Genomic DNA, 16,170 nt, shown 5'->3' with positions numbered 1-16,170 from the left:
TTTCTCGTCGGTTTCTAACTTTCTCCTCGAACTTGGAAAGGCCTGCTACCTTCTCTCTAGACACTGGTTTCTTTCCTGTAAGATTACCCTGGGTGTTATCTCTTATGTCTTGGGTAGATGGCCAAGTGGGTGGACCTTCCCCAGAGAAAGTCCTGGACTCCCTCCCAAGTTGAAGTTGCCCAGGCAATCCTCTGATGCGCAATGATCGTGTCATCTCCTAGCACTCTGCCAATTCCGCCTTGGCAGGTCCCATGTTTTCCTTCCTTCTTCCTTTGGGGAAGTGTACCAGATGCCTTCCTAGATTGGAATATTCTCACGGTTCTTTTTCTGGTGCGTATTGAGAACGGACCCTCACAATTGCTACTCCTTTATGACCTCTGTCCGCACCGTACCATGAAATCTCTATTCCCTAACAGTGCTAATGTGATCTGCACCCGTGCTGTGAAAGAGTGAGGCCCGGGCCACCCAAGCGGAACGTGGGCACTTGCCCGCTCCACCACAGGGCCGGCCCTGACTTGTACTTTTGGACCAACCTGTGGCCTGAACTTGGGAAGATGTGGGCCTGTTTGGATTATTCGTGAAGGGGATTAGTAGGAACATCATGGACGGTAACGTTTTCCGTTGGTTCCTGGGCTTAGCACGGATCAGGTTCTCTTGGTAGGATTCCTCTTCATGTATTTGGAATGGTCTACCTTTCTGTAGCATCAGTAAGGCTTTTGAGGTGATTTTCCATCCTTGGAAGTTCACCTTCTCTAATCTCTTTCAGCCCCCAAAGCTGTATGCCGTCATTCTGGACCCCTTTTTGGATGTTTGATTTTAGGTGGATTTATTGCCATAACCCTGCATTCGAACATCCTATGTCTTTCAGATTTACATCCTCATCGATTTAGACTTCCGTGTAGGTTCCATCCTCTTCACCAGCGTAAGCCGAATCACAGGCCCTCACCACACACTTGTGCCTCATCATCTCTTTCACCCTCCCCCACCGCCCCGCTTTGCCTCTGGGCGCCCCCGATCAAATGTCCAGTGCCACCTGTTGGTTAGTGCTTGTTTTTTCTTCTCCTTGTAAGTGAGATCCTACGGTATTTGACTTTGTCCCTGGGGCTTGTTTCACTTCCCCTAAAACCCTCCCAGCCATTCTGGTGGTCACAAATGGCTGGATTGCATCCTTTGTTCCCGCTGAGTGGTCTGCCATTGTGTGGCTATAGCCCATGTTCCTTCTCCATTCGTCCCTTGCTGGGCACCAGGGCGGCTTCCAAGTCTTGGAGAGCGGGAGTAAGGCTGTGCTGAACTCAGCGGTGCACATGTCTTTAGGCAGTAGTGTTTCCGAGTTCTTTGGCTAAACGCGCCCCAGAGGAATAGCTGGATCATATGGGACATGGATTCTTAAATTTCGGAAGCAGTTCCACACCGCTTGGCCTAGTGGCTGCACCGGTTTCCACTGCCAGCAGCAGTGCTGGAGGCTTCCCTTCTCTCCACCTCCTCTCTGACGCTTGTTGTTTCCTGTCTGCCTCCTTATAGCCATTCTGACCACAGTGAGCTGCTATGTCCTTGCGGTTTGGATTTGCCTTGGCCTCAGACTTAATGACGGTGAACAAGTTTTCATGCACCTGTTGGCCCTCTTTAGATCTTCTTGGGAGAAACCTCCGTGTCCATCTTTGGCCCAGGATTTCATTGGCTTGTTCTTTTTCTTGTGGAGACGTGTGAGTTGATTGTATCTTTGGGCTTTTCACCCCTTGTCCGATGTGTGCTTTGCAAACATCCACTCCCACTTGTTGTGCTGTCTTTGCATTGAGTCGATGGTTTCCTTGACTGGGCAGAAGCGTCTGCATTTGAGGTGGTCCCGTTTGTTTCTTGTCTCCTTTGCTGCCCTTGCCCAGTCAGACAGGCTTCTTCCAAATAGGCGGCTCAGACAGATGGCAAAGAGCACTCTGCCTAGGTCTTCTCCTACAAGTTTCACGGTTTCAAGTGTGCCATTCAGGGCTTTAATCCATTCCAGGTGGTGCGTGTGCCAGGTGGCACATCATGGTCTACTCTCGTTGTGTTCCATGTGGCTGTGCAGGCTTCCCAGCACCGTTTCTTGGAGAGACTCTCCTTTGTCCACTGTCTCCTCTTGGCTCCCTGGTCGCAAATGGGCTGTCCTTGTATGTTTGAGTTGGGCTCTGGGCTCTCGATTCTGTTGCATGGGTCTGTGTGCCTGTTTTTGGGCCCGGACTGTGCCGTTTCGGTACCTAGCGCTTCGTCCTCTAGGTTGAAATCAGAAAGTGTGATACGTCCTGCTTTGTTCATTTTCCTCAGGATTCCTTGGCCTATTCAGGGTCTCTTGTTGCTGGCTGGAAACTTTAGGATTCTCTCTTCTATCTCTCTGGCAAATATGGCTGCAACTTTGACTGGGATTGCATGGAATCCAGAGATTCCTTTCTCCGCTATGGACGTTTCAAGTGTGTTAATTCTTCCATTCCTAGGTCCCGGAATATCCTTCTTTTTCCTTGTGTCGTCTTGAATTTCTTTCCCCAAACGTTTGCTAGTTTTCGGTTGACATAGCTTTCACCTGTTTTGCTAAGGTTCTTCATAGACATCTTCTTCTTCGTACTGGCAAGCTGTGTTTTTTGTTCGTTTGTGTTTAGCTTCCGTTTGTCTACTCTTTGCAACTTGTAATTGGTTCTGTTTTGGCAGAAGTGCATCGCTGTGCTCACATCTGCTGGCAATGCTCCTGTATTTGCTGTGGAAGTCTGGCCCTATCTAACGTCCCTTCCCATCTGCCTCTGCACCCCCTCGGACGCCTGCCCCAGAATGACTGAAGCAGTGGTGAGGAGGCTCACCCCCAGGATTCCACCCGGCCCACACCGGGCCACCGACCCAGAAGCTGCGGACCTCACCGCTGCACCACCGGCCGGCCCCTTTCATGTTCCCTTGGCAACCTGCAGTTGAGTGCAATGGGGCTTGAATATGCTGCTTGAGCCCAACTCTGGCACTGTGTAGATGAGGCCAGGTTGTTTGTCGGGGCCAATGTGACGTCAGAGGATTGGTCATAGTTGTGCGTCTGCTGTCCCGGCAAACTTCATGGACACAGGGCTTCAGAGCCTGCTTGGAGCAGTCTCATAACGCACCCTTCCCAGTGAGCCCAGGTTTGACCTTCGCTGCCGTTTTTTGGCTTGTGAATTTCTCTGATTTTCAACCGTTCCAGCACAGTGTGTCTAAAGACTGACATCTTTCATTGTGGATTATTCAGGTGTGATATCTGTTCGCCTTGCATTTTCTGGGACCTTTTTTTCTTTTCCACAGTATACTCGTCATGGTCTTTCTCAGCTATCTCCCTTAGATGTGCTCATCAGTCCGTTCACCTTCAGTCCAAGTGATTAATTTTGTATTTCTTGAATCACCGTATGTTCTCTAGGCCGAGGTGTGAGTTCTTTCGTGATTCTTGGTTGCTGTCTTTGAATTTGCAGCGGTCACTTGTAGGACTCTTTGCTATCCTAGCCTAGGTCAAGCGAAGCACTGACAACCCGTGGTCATCTGGCTTGGTTTGACATCCTGAGATCAGAAACTCCAAATTCGAGGTGGTCCTGGCAACCCCCTTCATGGACATAATGTTTTTCTGAGACAAATTAGACAAATCTGATGAATTCCTCGCTCCAGGAAAGATATTTTTCTTTCTCTTTTGTGGATTCGGGAAGTTTCGAACTTGACCCCTGACCCTTGAACATTGCCCTAGATTCCATCTAGATAAGGGCTGACTTTATTTCTATAGGCTGTGCCATTTGTTTGACCTACATCCTCAGCCCTGGCATGTTTATTTTTCTGGAAACAGAATTGTAATGTTCTAATTTTCAGCCAGCTTCCTTCCAGATGGCGTCAAAGCACACAATCAATAATCCTTCTACGGCAAGAAGTCGGGGGAGAGAATTTCATTGGAGCCAAAGTGAGCACTCTAGCCTGGGAGGGCAGCCTTCACAAAGGAACCAAGCCCTCTGGAAAAGGGTGATTTTCAGCACACTTGTAGAGCCCTTCCCAACAAAGAGACCTACCCCAAGCATGACAGGGCTCCATTCCTTCAAGGCTTCCAAGACATCTCTTGGGACGCATTAGCATGTGGCCAGTGGGCCCCCGTGACGCCAGAGCTATGGAAAGTGAGACTGATATTCGAAGAATGCTAGGGGCCTAGGAAAGGAGGCATCGACTCTTCTCTTCAACGTCCTCAAGAGATCCTTCTTGACTTTGGATTATGCTTAAGGCAGAAGGACACTGTAGGTCTGATAAGGCCCAAGTGCGGCCTCGTGTGTCCAATCAAGTTTCAAGCTTGAATCAGCATGGCCTCCCCATAGACTTGAATAGATGACAATGTTCTCCTCTCAGTGCTTGTCCCTCTATTCTGGCTTCTTGCCAAGGATTCCTTTCTTATCCCTGGCATCAGAGTCTGTTTGATCTCTTCCAGTTTCTGTGCCCGCTTTCTGTTTGTCAAAGCTGTTTCTGGGTATGTCTCCCTTTAATAGCCCAGCCTAGGCCAATCCTCAGACTGTAACCATGCGGCCATCTTGGGGGACATGTTCACCGTGATGTCATAAAGAACCTCAGAAGGCCAAGTTGTCCTGACAACCTCCAAGCACACAGAGTTTCAGAGCCATCTCAGACCAGTCTGACTCCTCCCCCTTTCCAGGTAGGATAGTTTTCCTTTTTCTGGATTTCTTGTCGGTTTCTAACTTTCTCCTCGAACTTGGAAAGGCCTGCTCCCTTCTCTCTAGTCACTGGTTTCTTTCCTGTAAGATTACCCTGGGTGTTATCTCTTATGTCGTGGGTAGATGGCCAAGTGGGTGGACCTTCCCCAGAGAAAGTCCTGGACTCCCTCCCAAGTTGAAGTTGCCCAGGCAATCCTCTGATGCGCAATGATCGTGTCATCTCCTAGCACTCTGCCAATTCCGCCTTGGCAGGTCCCATGTTTTCCTTCCTTCTTCCTTTGGGGAAGTGTACCAGATGCCTTCCTAGATTGGAATATTCTCACGGTTCTTTTTCTGGTGCGTATTGAGAACGGACCCTCACAATTGCTACTCCTTTATGACCTCTGTCCGCACCGTACCATGAAATCTCTATTCCCTAACAGTGCTAATGTGGTCTGCACCCGTGCTGTGAAAGAGTGAGGCCCGGGCCACCCAAGCGGAACGTGGGCACTTGCCCGCTCCACCACAGGGCCGGCCCTGACTTGTACTTTTGGACCAACCTGTGGCCTGAACTTGGGAAGATGTGGGCCTGTTTGGATTATTCGTGAAGGGGATTAGTAGGAACATCATGGACGGTAACGTTTTCCGTTGGTTCCTGGGCTTAGCACGGATCAGGTTCTCTTGGTAGGATTCCTCTTCATGTATTTGGAATGGTCTACCTTTCTGTAGCATCAGTAAGGCTTTTGAGGTGATTTTCCATCCTTGGAAGTTCACCTTCTCTAATCTCTTTCAGCCCCCAAAGCTGTATGCCGTCATTCTGGACCCCTTTTTGGATGTTTGCTTTTAGGTGGATTTATTGCCATAACCCTGCATTCGAACATCCTATGTCGTTCAGATTTACATCCTCATCGATTTAGACTTCCGTGTAGGTTCCATCCTCTTCACCAGCGTAAGCCGAATCACAGGCCCTCACCACACACTTGTGCCTCATCATCTCTTTCACCCTCCCCCACCGCCCCGCTTTGCCTCTGGGCGCCCCCGATCAAATGTCCAGTGCCACCTGTTGGTTAGTGCTTGTTTTTTCTTCTCCTTGTAAGTGAGATCCTACGGTATTTGACTTTGTCCCTGGGGCTTGTTTCACTTCCCCTAAAACCCTCCCAGCCATTCTGGTGGTCACAAATGGCTGGATTGCATCCTTTGTTCCCGCTGAGTGGTCTGCCATTGTGTGGCTATAGCCCATGTTCCTTCTCCATTCGTCCCTTGCTGGGCACCAGGGCGGCTTCCAAGTCTTGGAGAGCGGGAGTAAGGCTGTGCTGAACTCAGCGGTGCACATGTCTTTAGGCAGTAGTGTTTCCGAGTTCTTTGGCTAAACGCGCCCCAGAGGAATAGCTGGATCATATGGGACATGGATTCTTAAATTTCGGAGGCAGTTCCACACCGCTTGGCCTAGTGGCTGCACCGGTTTCCACTGCCAGCAGCAGTGCTGGAGGCTTCCCTTCTCTCCACCTCCTCTCTGACGCTTGTTGTTTCCTGTCTGCCTCCTTATAGCCATTCTGACCACGGTGAGCTGCTATGTCCTTGCGGTTTGGATTTGCCTTGGCCTCAGACTTAATGAGGGTGAACAAGTTTTCATGCACCTGTTGGCCCTCTTTAGATCTTCTTGGGAGAAACCTCCGTGTCCATCTTTGGCCCAGGATTTCATTGGCTTGTTCTTTTTCTTGTGGAGACGTGTGAGTTGATTGTATCTTTGGGCTTTTCACCCCTTGTCCGATGTGTGCTTTGCAAACATCCACTCCCAGTTGTTGTGCTGTCTTTGCATTGAGTCGATGGTTTCCTTGACTGGGCAGAAGCGTCTGCATTTGAGGTGGTCCCGTTTGTTTCTTGTCTCCTTTGCTGCCCTTGCCCAGTCAGACAGGCTTCTTCCCAATAGGCGGCTCAGACAGATGGCAAAGAGCACTCTGCCTAGGTCTTCTCCTACAAGTTTCACGGTTTCAAGTGTGCCATTCAGGGCTTTAATCCATTCCAGGTGGTGCGTGTGCCAGGTGGCACATCATGGTCTACTCTCGTTGTGTTCCATGTGGCTGTGCAGGCTTCCCAGCACCGTTTCTTGGAGAGACTCTCCTTTGTCCACTGTCTCCTCTTGGCTCCCTGGTCGCAAATGGGCTGTCCTTGTATGTTTGAGTTGGGCTCTGGGCTCTCGATTCTGTTGCATGGGTCTGTGTGCCTGTTTTTGGGCCCGGACTGTGCCGTTTCGGTACCTAGCGCTTCGTCCTCTAGGTTGAAATCAGAAAGTGTGATACGTCCTGCTTTGTTCATTTTCCTGAGGATTCCTTGGCCTATTCAGGGTCTCTTGTTGCTGGCTGGAAACTTTAGGATTCTCTCTTCTATCTCTCTGGCAAATATGGCTGCAACTTTGACTGGGATTGCATGGAATCCAGAGATTCCTTTCTCCGCTATGGACGTTTCAAGTGTGTTAATTCTTCCATTCCTAGGTCCCGGAATATCCTTCTTTTTCCTTGTGTCGTCTTGAATTTCTTTCCCCAAACGTTTGCTAGTTTTCGGTTGACATAGCTTTCACCTGTTTTGCTAAGGTTCTTCATAGACATCTTCTTCTTCGTACTGGCAAGCTGTGTTTTTTGTTCGTTTGTGTTTAGCTTCCGTTTGTCTACTCTTTGCAACTTGTAATTGGTTCTGTTTTGGCAGAAGTGCATCGCTGTGCTCACATCTGCTGGCAATGCTCCTGTATTTGCTGTGGAAGTCTGGCCCTATCTAACGTCCCTTCCCATCTGCCTCTGCACCCCCTCGGACGCCTGCCCCAGAATGACTGAAGCAGTGGTGAGGAGGCTCACCCCCAGGATTCCACCCGGCCCACACCGGGCCACCGACCCAGAAGCTGTGGACCTCACCGCTGCACCACCGGCCGGCCCCTTTCATGTTCCCTTGGCAACCTGCAGTTGAGTGCAATGGGGCTTGAATATGCTGCTTGAGCCCAACTCTGGCACTGTGTAGATGAGGCCAGGTTGTTTGTCGGGGCCAATGTGACGTCAGAGGATTGGTCATAGTTGTGCGTCTGCTGTCCCGGCAAACTTCATGGACACAGGGCTTCAGAGCCTGCTTGGAGCAGTCTCATAACGCACCCTTCCCAGTGAGCCCAGGTTTGACCTTCGCTGCCGTTTTTTGGCTTGTGAATTTCTCTGATTTTCAACCGTTCCAGCACAGTGTGTCTAAAGACTGACATCTTTCATTGTGGATTATTCAGGTGTGATATCTGTTCGCCTTGCATTTTCTGGGACCTTTTTTTCTTTTCCACAGTATACTCGTCATGGTCTTTCTCAGCTATTTCCCTTAGATGTGCTCATCAGTCCGTTCTCCTTCAGTCCAAGTGATTAATTTTGTATTTCTTGAATCACCGTATGTTCTCTAGGCCGAGGTGTGAGTGCTTTCGTGATTCTTGGTTGCTGTCTTTGAATTTGCAGCGGTCACTTGTAGGACTCTTTGCTATCCTAGCCTAGGTCAAGCGAAGCACTGACAACCCGTGGTCATCTGGCTTCGTGTGACATCCTGAGATCAGAAACTCCAAATTCGAGGTGGTCCTGGCAACCCCCTTCATGGACATAATGTTTTTCTGAGACAAATTAGACAAATCTGATGAATTCCTCGCTCCAGGAAAGATATTTTTCTTTCTCTTTTGTGGATTCGGGAAGTTTCGAACTTGACCCCTGACCCTTGAACATTGCCCTAGATTCCATCTAGATAAGGGCTGACTTTATTTCTATAGGCTGTGCCATTTGTTTGACCTACATCCTCAGCCCTGGCATGTTTATTTTTCTGGAAACAGAATTGTAATGTTCTAATTTTCAGCCAGCTTCCTTCCAGATGGCGTCAAAGCACACAATCAATAATCCTTCTACGGCAAGAAGTCGGGGGAGAGAATTTCATTGGAGCCAAAGTGAGCACTCTAGCCTGGGAGGGCAGCCTTCACAAAGGAACCAAGCCCTCTGGAAAAGGGTGATTTTCAGCACACTTGTAGAGCCCTTCCCAACAAAGAGACCTACCCCAAGCATGACAGGGCTCCATTCCTTCAAGGCTTCCAAGACATCTCTTGGGACGCATTAGCATGTGGCCAGTGGGCCCCCGTGACGCCAGAGCTATGGAAAGTGAGACTGATATTCGAAGAATGCTAGGGGCCTAGGAAAGGAGGCATCGACTCTTCTCTTCAACGTCCTCAAGAGATCCTTCTTGACTTTGGATTATGCTTAAGGCAGAAGGACACTGTAGGTCTGATAAGGCCCAAGTGCGGCCTCGTGTGTCCAATCAAGTTTCAAGCTTGAATCAGCATGGCCTCCCCATAGACTTGAATAGATGACAATGTTCTCCTCTCAGTGCTTGTCCCTCTATTCTGGCTTCTTGCCAAGGATTCCTTTCTTATCCCTGGCATCAGAGTCTGTTTGATCTCTTCCAGTTTCTGTGCCCGCTTTCTGTTTGTCAAAGCTGTTTCTGGGTATGTCTCCCTTTAATAGCCCAGCCTAGGCCAATCCTCAGACTGTAACCATGCGGCCATCTTGGGGGACATGTTCACCGTGATGTCATAAAGAACCTCAGAAGGCCAAGTTGTCCTGACAACCTCCAAGCACACAGAGTTTCAGAGCCATCTCAGACCAGTCTGACTCCTCCCCCTTTCCAGGTAGGATAGTTTTCCTTTTTCTGGATTTCTTGTCGGTTTCTAACTTTCTCCTCGAACTTGGAAAGGCCTGCTCCCTTCTCTCTAGTCACTGGTTTCTTTCCTGTAAGATTACCCTGGGTGTTATCTCTTATGTCGTGGGTAGATGGCCAAGTGGGTGGACCTTCCCCAGAGAAAGTCCTGGACTCCCTCCCAAGTTGAAGTTGCCCAGGCAATCCTCTGATGCGCAATGATCGTGTCATCTCCTAGCACTCTGCCAATTCCGCCTTGGCAGGTCCCATGTTTTCCTTCCTTCTTCCTTTGGGGAAGTGTACCAGATGCCTTCCTAGATTGGAATATTCTCACGGTTCTTTTTCTGGTGCGTATTGAGAACGGACCCTCACAATTGCTACTCCTTTATGACCTCTGTCCGCACCGTACCATGAAATCTCTATTCCCTAACAGTGCTAATGTGGTCTGCACCCGTGCTGTGAAAGAGTGAGGCCCGGGCCACCCAAGCGGAACGTGGGCACTTGCCCGCTCCACCACAGGGCCGGCCCTGACTTGTACTTTTGGACCAACCTGTGGCCTGAACTTGGGAAGATGTGGGCCTGTTTGGATTATTCGTGAAGGGGATTAGTAGGAACATCATGGACGGTAACGTTTTCCGTTGGTTCCTGGGCTTAGCACGGATCAGGTTCTCTTGGTAGGATTCCTCTTCATGTATTTGGAATGGTCTACCTTTCTGTAGCATCAGTAAGGCTTTTGAGGTGATTTTCCATCCTTGGAAGTTCACCTTCTCTAATCTCTTTCAGCCCCCAAAGCTGTATGCCGTCATTCTGGACCCCTTTTTGGATTTTTGCTTTTAGGTGGATTTATTGCCATAACCCTGCATTCGAACATCCTATGTCGTTCAGATTTACATCCTCATCGATTTAGACTTCCGTGTAGGTTCCATCCTCTTCACCAGCGTAAGCCGAATCACAGGCCCTCACCACACACTTGTGCCTCATCATCTCTTTCACCCTCCCCCACCGCCCCGCTTTGCCTCTGGGCGCCCCCGATCAAATGTCCAGTGCCACCTGTTGGTTAGTGCTTGTTTTTTCTTCTCCTTGTAAGTGAGATCCTACGGTATTTGACTTTGTCCCTGGGGCTTGTTTCACTTCCCCTAAAACCCTCCCAGCCATTCTGGTGGTCACAAATGGCTGGATTGCATCCTTTGTTCCCGCTGAGTGGTCTGCCATTGTGTGGCTATAGCCCATGTTCCTTCTCCATTCGTCCCTTGCTGGGCACCAGGGCGGCTTCCAAGTCTTGGAGAGCGGGAGTAAGGCTGTGCTGAACTCAGCGGTGCACATGTCTTTAGGCAGTAGTGTTTCCGAGTTCTTTGGCTAAACGCGCCCCAGAGGAATAGCTGGATCATATGGGACATGGATTCTTAAATTTCGGAGGCAGTTCCACACCGCTTGGCCTAGTGGCTGCACCGGTTTCCACTGCCAGCAGCAGTGCTGGAGGCTTCCCTTCTCTCCACCTCCTCTCTGACGCTTGTTGTTTCCTGTCTGCCTCCTTATAGCCATTCTGACCACGGTGAGCTGCTATGTCCTTGCGGTTTGGATTTGCCTTGGCCTCAGACTTAATGAGGGTGAACAAGTTTTCATGCACCTGTTGGCCCTCTTTAGATCTTCTTGGGAGAAACCTCCGTGTCCATCTTTGGCCCAGGATTTCATTGGCTTGTTCTTTTTCTTGTGGAGACGTGTGAGTTGATTGTATCTTTGGGCTTTTCACCCCTTGTCCGATGTGTGCTTTGCAAACATCCACTCCCAGTTGTTGTGCTGTCTTTGCATTGAGTCGATGGTTTCCTTGACTGGGCAGAAGCGTCTGCATTTGAGGTGGTCCCGTTTGTTTCTTGTCTCCTTTGCTGCCCTTGCCCAGTCAGACAGGCTTCTTCCCAATAGGCGGCTCAGACAGATGGCAAAGAGCACTCTGCCTAGGTCTTCTCCTACAAGTTTCACGGTTTCAAGTGTGCCATTCAGGGCTTTAATCCATTCCAGGTGGTGCGTGTGCCAGGTGGCACATCATGGTCTACTCTCGTTGTGTTCCATGTGGCTGTGCAGGCTTCCCAGCACCGTTTCTTGGAGAGACTCTCCTTTGTCCACTGTCTCCTCTTGGCTCCCTGGTCGCAAATGGGCTGTCCTTGTATGTTTGAGTTGGGCTCTGGGCTCTCGATTCTGTTGCATGGGTCTGTGTGCCTGTTTTTGGGCCCGGACTGTGCCGTTTCGGTACCTAGCGCTTCGTCCTCTAGGTTGAAATCAGAAAGTGTGATACGTCCTGCTTTGTTCATTTTCCTGAGGATTCCTTGGCCTATTCAGGGTCTCTTGTTGCTGGCTGGAAACTTTAGGATTCTCTCTTCTATCTCTCTGGCAAATATGGCTGCAACTTTGACTGGGATTGCATGGAATCCAGAGATTCCTTTCTCCGCTATGGACGTTTCAAGTGTGTTAATTCTTCCATTCCTAGGTCCCGGAATATCCTTCTTTTTCCTTGTGTCGTCTTGAATTTCTTTCCCCAAACGTTTGCTAGTTTTCGGTTGACATAGCTTTCACCTGTTTTGCTAAGGTTCTTCATAGACATCTTCTTCTTCGTACTGGCAAGCTGTGTTTTTTGTTCGTTTGTGTTTAGCTTCCGTTTGTCTACTCTTTGCAACTTGTAATTGGTTCTGTTTTGGCAGAAGTGCATCGCTGTGCTCACATCTGCTGGCAATGCTCCTGTATTTGCTGTGGAAGTCTGGCCCTATCTAACGTCCCTTCCCATCTGCCTCTGCACCCCCTCGGACGCCTGCCCCAGAATGACTGAAGCAGTGGTGAGGAGGCTCACCCCCAGGATTCCACCCGGCCCACACCGGGCCACCGACCCAGAAGCTGTGGACCTCACCGCTGCACCACCGGCCGGCCCCTTTCATGTTCCCTTGGCAACCTGCAGTTGAGTGCAATGGGGCTTGAATATGCTGCTTGAGCCCAACTCTGGCACTGTGTAGATGAGGCCAGGTTGTTTGTCGGGGCCAATGTGACGTCAGAGGATTGGTCATAGTTGTGCGTCTGCTGTCCCGGCAAACTTCATGGACACAGGGCTTCAGAGCCTGCTTGGAGCAGTCTCATAACGCACCCTTCCCAGTGAGCCCAGGTTTGACCTTCGCTGCCGTTTTTTGGCTTGTGAATTTCTCTGATTTTCAACCGTTCCAGCACAGTGTGTCTAAAGACTGACATCTTTCATTGTGGATTATTCAGGTGTGATATCTGTTCGCCTTGCATTTTCTGGGACCTTTTTTTCTTTTCCACAGTATACTCGTCATGGTCTTTCTCAGCTATCTCCCTTAGATGTGCTCATCAGTCCGTTCTCCTTCAGTCCAAGTGATTAATTTTGTATTTCTTGAATCACCGTATGTTCTCTAGGCCGAGGTGTGAGTGCTTTCGTGATTCTTGGTTGCTGTCTTTGAATTTGCAGCGGTCACTTGTAGGACTCTTTGCTATCCTAGCCTAGGTCAAGCGAAGCACTGACAACCCGTGGTCATCTGGCTTCGTGTGACATCCTGAGATCAGAAACTCCAAATTCGAGGTGGTCCTGGCAACCCCCTTCATGGACATAATGTTTTTCTGAGACAAATTAGACAAATCTGATGAATTCCTCGCTCCAGGAAAGATATTTTTCTTTCTCTTTTGTGGATTCGGGAAGTTTCGAACTTGACCCCTGACCCTTGAACATTGCCCTAGATTCCATCTAGATAAGGGCTGACTTTATTTCTATAGGCTGTGCCATTTGTTTGACCTACATCCTCAGCCCTGGCATGTTTATTTTTCTGGAAACAGAATTGTAATGTTCTAATTTTCAGCCAGCTTCCTTCCAGATGGCGTCAAAGCACACAATCAATAATCCTTCTACGGCAAGAAGTCGGGGGAGAGAATTTCATTGGAGCCAAAGTGAGCACTCTAGCCTGGGAGGGCAGCCTTCACAAAGGAACCAAGCCCTCTGGAAAAGGGTGATTTTCAGCACACTTGTAGAGCCCTTCCCAACAAAGAGACCTACCCCAAGCATGACAGGGCTCCATTCCTTCAAGGCTTCCAAGACATCTCTTGGGACGCATTAGCATGTGGCCAGTGGGCCCCCGTGACGCCAGAGCTATGGAAAGTGAGACTGATCTTCCAAGAATGCTAGGGGCCTAGGAAAGGAGGCATCGACTCTTCTCTTCAACGTCCTCAAGAGATCCTTCTTGACTTTGGATTATGCTTAAGGCAGAAGGACACTGTAGGTCTGATAAGGCCCAAGTGCGGCCTCGTGTGTCCAATCAAGTTTCAAGCTTGAATCAGCATGGCCTCCCCATAGACTTGAATAGATGACAATGTTCTCCTCTCAGTGCTTGTCCCTCTATTCTGGCTTCTTGCCAAGGATTCCTTTCTTATCCCTGGCATCAGAGTCTGTTTGATCTCTTCCAGTTTCTGTGCCCGCTTTCTGTTTGTCAAAGCTGTTTCTGGGTATGTCTCCCTTTAATAGCCCAGCCTAGGCCAATCCTCAGACTGTAACCATGCGGCCATCTTGGGGGACATGTTCACCGTGATGTCATAAAGAACCTCAGAAGGCCAAGTTGTCCTGACAACCTCCAAGCACACAGAGTTTCAGAGCCATCTCAGACCAGTCTGACTCCTCCCCCTTTCCAGGTAGGATAGTTTTCCTTTTTCTGGATTTCTTGTCGGTTTCTAACTTTCTCCTCGAACTTGGAAAGGCCTGCTCCCTTCTCTCTAGTCACTGGTTTCTTTCCTGTAAGATTACCCTGGGTGTTATCTCTTATGTCTTGGGTAGATGGCCAAGTGGGTGGACCTTCCCCAGAGAAAGTCCTGGACTCCCTCCCAAGTTGAAGTTGCCCAGGCAATCCTCTGATGCGCAATGATCGTGTCATCTCCTAGCACTCTGCCAATTCCGCCTTGGCAGGTCCCATGTTTTCCTTCCTTCTTCCTTTGGGGAAGTGTACCAGATGCCTTCCTAGATTGGAATATTCTCACGGTTCTTTTTCTGGTGCGTATTGAGAACGGACCCTCACAATTGCTACTCCTTTATGACCTCTGTCCGCACCGTACCATGAAATCTCTATTCCCTAACAGTGCTAATGTGATCTGCACCCGTGCTGTGAAAGAGTGAGGCCCGGGCCACCCAAGCGGAACGTGGGCACTTGCCCGCTCCACCACAGGGCCGGCCCTGACTTGTACTTTTGGACCAACCTGTGGCCTGAACTTGGGAAGATGTGGGCCTGTTTGGATTATTCGTGAAGGGGATTAGTAGGAACATCATGGACGGTAACGTTTTCCGTTGGTTCCTGGGCTTAGCACGGATCAGGTTCTCTTGGTAGGATTCCTCTTCATGTATTTGGAATGGTCTACCTTTCTGTAGCATCAGTAAGGCTTTTGAGGTGATTTTCCATCCTTGGAAGTTCACCTTCTCTAATCTCTTTCAGCCCCCAAAGCTGTATGCCGTCATTCTGGACCCCTTTTTGGATGTTTGATTTTAGGTGGATTTATTGCCATAACCCTGCATTCGAACATCCTATGTCTTTCAGATTTACATCCTCATCGATTTAGACTTCCGTGTAGGTTCCATCCTCTTCACCAGCGTAAGCCGAATCACAGTCCCTCACCACACACTTGTGCCTCATCATCTCTTTCACCCTCCCCCACCGCCCCGCTTTGCCTCTGGGCGCCCCCGATCAAATGACCAGTGCCACCTGTTGGTCAGTGCTTGTTTTTTCTTCTCCTTGTAAGTGAGATCCTACGGTATTTGACTTTGTCCCTGGGGCTTGTTTCACTTCCCCTAAAACCCTCCCAGCCATTCTGGTGGTCACAAATGGCTGGATTGCATCCTTTGTTCCCGCTGAGTGGTCTGCCATTGTGTGGCTATAGCCCATGTTCCTTCTCCATTCGTCCCTTGCTGGGCACCAGGGCGGCTTCCAAGTCTTGGAGAGCGGGAGTAAGGCTGTGCTGAACTCAGCGGTGCACATGTCTTTAGGCAGTAGTGTTTCCGAGTTCTTTGGCTAAACGCGCCCCAGAGGAATAGCTGGATCATATGGGACATGGATTCTTAAATTTCGGAGGCAGTTCCACACCGCTTGGCCTAGTGGCTGCACCGGTTTCCACTGCCAGCAGCAGTGCTGGAGGCTTCCCTTCTCTCCACCTCCTCTCTGACGCTTGTTGTTTCCTGTCTGCCTCCTTATAGCCATTCTGACCACGGTGAGCTGCTATGTCCTTGCGGTTTGGATTTGCCTTGGCCTCAGACTTAATGAGGGTGAACAAGTTTTCATGCACCTGTTGGCCCTCTTTAGATCTTCTTGGGAGAAACCTCCGTGTCCATCTTTGGCCCAGGATTTCATTGGCTTGTTCTTTTTCTTGTGGAGACGTGTGAGTTGATTGTATCTTTGGGCTTTTCACCCCTTGTCCGATGTGTGCTTTGCAAACATCCACTCCCAGTTGTTGTGCTGTCTTTGCATTGAGTCGATGGTTTCCTTGACTGGGCAGAAGCGTCTGCATTTGAGGTGGTCCCGTTTGTTTCTTGTCTCCTTTGCTGCCCTTGCCCAGTCAGACAGGCTTCTTCCCAATAGGCGGCTCAGACAGATGGCAAAGAGCACTCTGCCTAGGTCTTCTCCTACAAGTTTCACGGTTTCAAGTGTGCCATTCAGGGCTTTAATCCATTCCAGGTGGTGCGTGTGCCAGGTGGCACATCATGGTCTACTCTCGTTGTGTTCCATGTGGCTGTGCAGGCTTCCCAGCACCGTTTCTTGGAGAGACTCTCCTTTGTCCACTGTCTCCTCTTGGCTCCCTG

The sequence above is a fragment of the Equus asinus genome, chromosome X (assembly GCF_041296235.1).
Source record: "Equus asinus isolate D_3611 breed Donkey chromosome X, EquAss-T2T_v2, whole genome shotgun sequence".
In the NCBI taxonomy this organism is placed as follows: domain Eukaryota; kingdom Metazoa; phylum Chordata; class Mammalia; order Perissodactyla; family Equidae; genus Equus; species Equus asinus.
The sequence above is the reverse complement of the archived record's forward strand: the minus strand, read 5'-3'. Positions refer to the sequence as shown.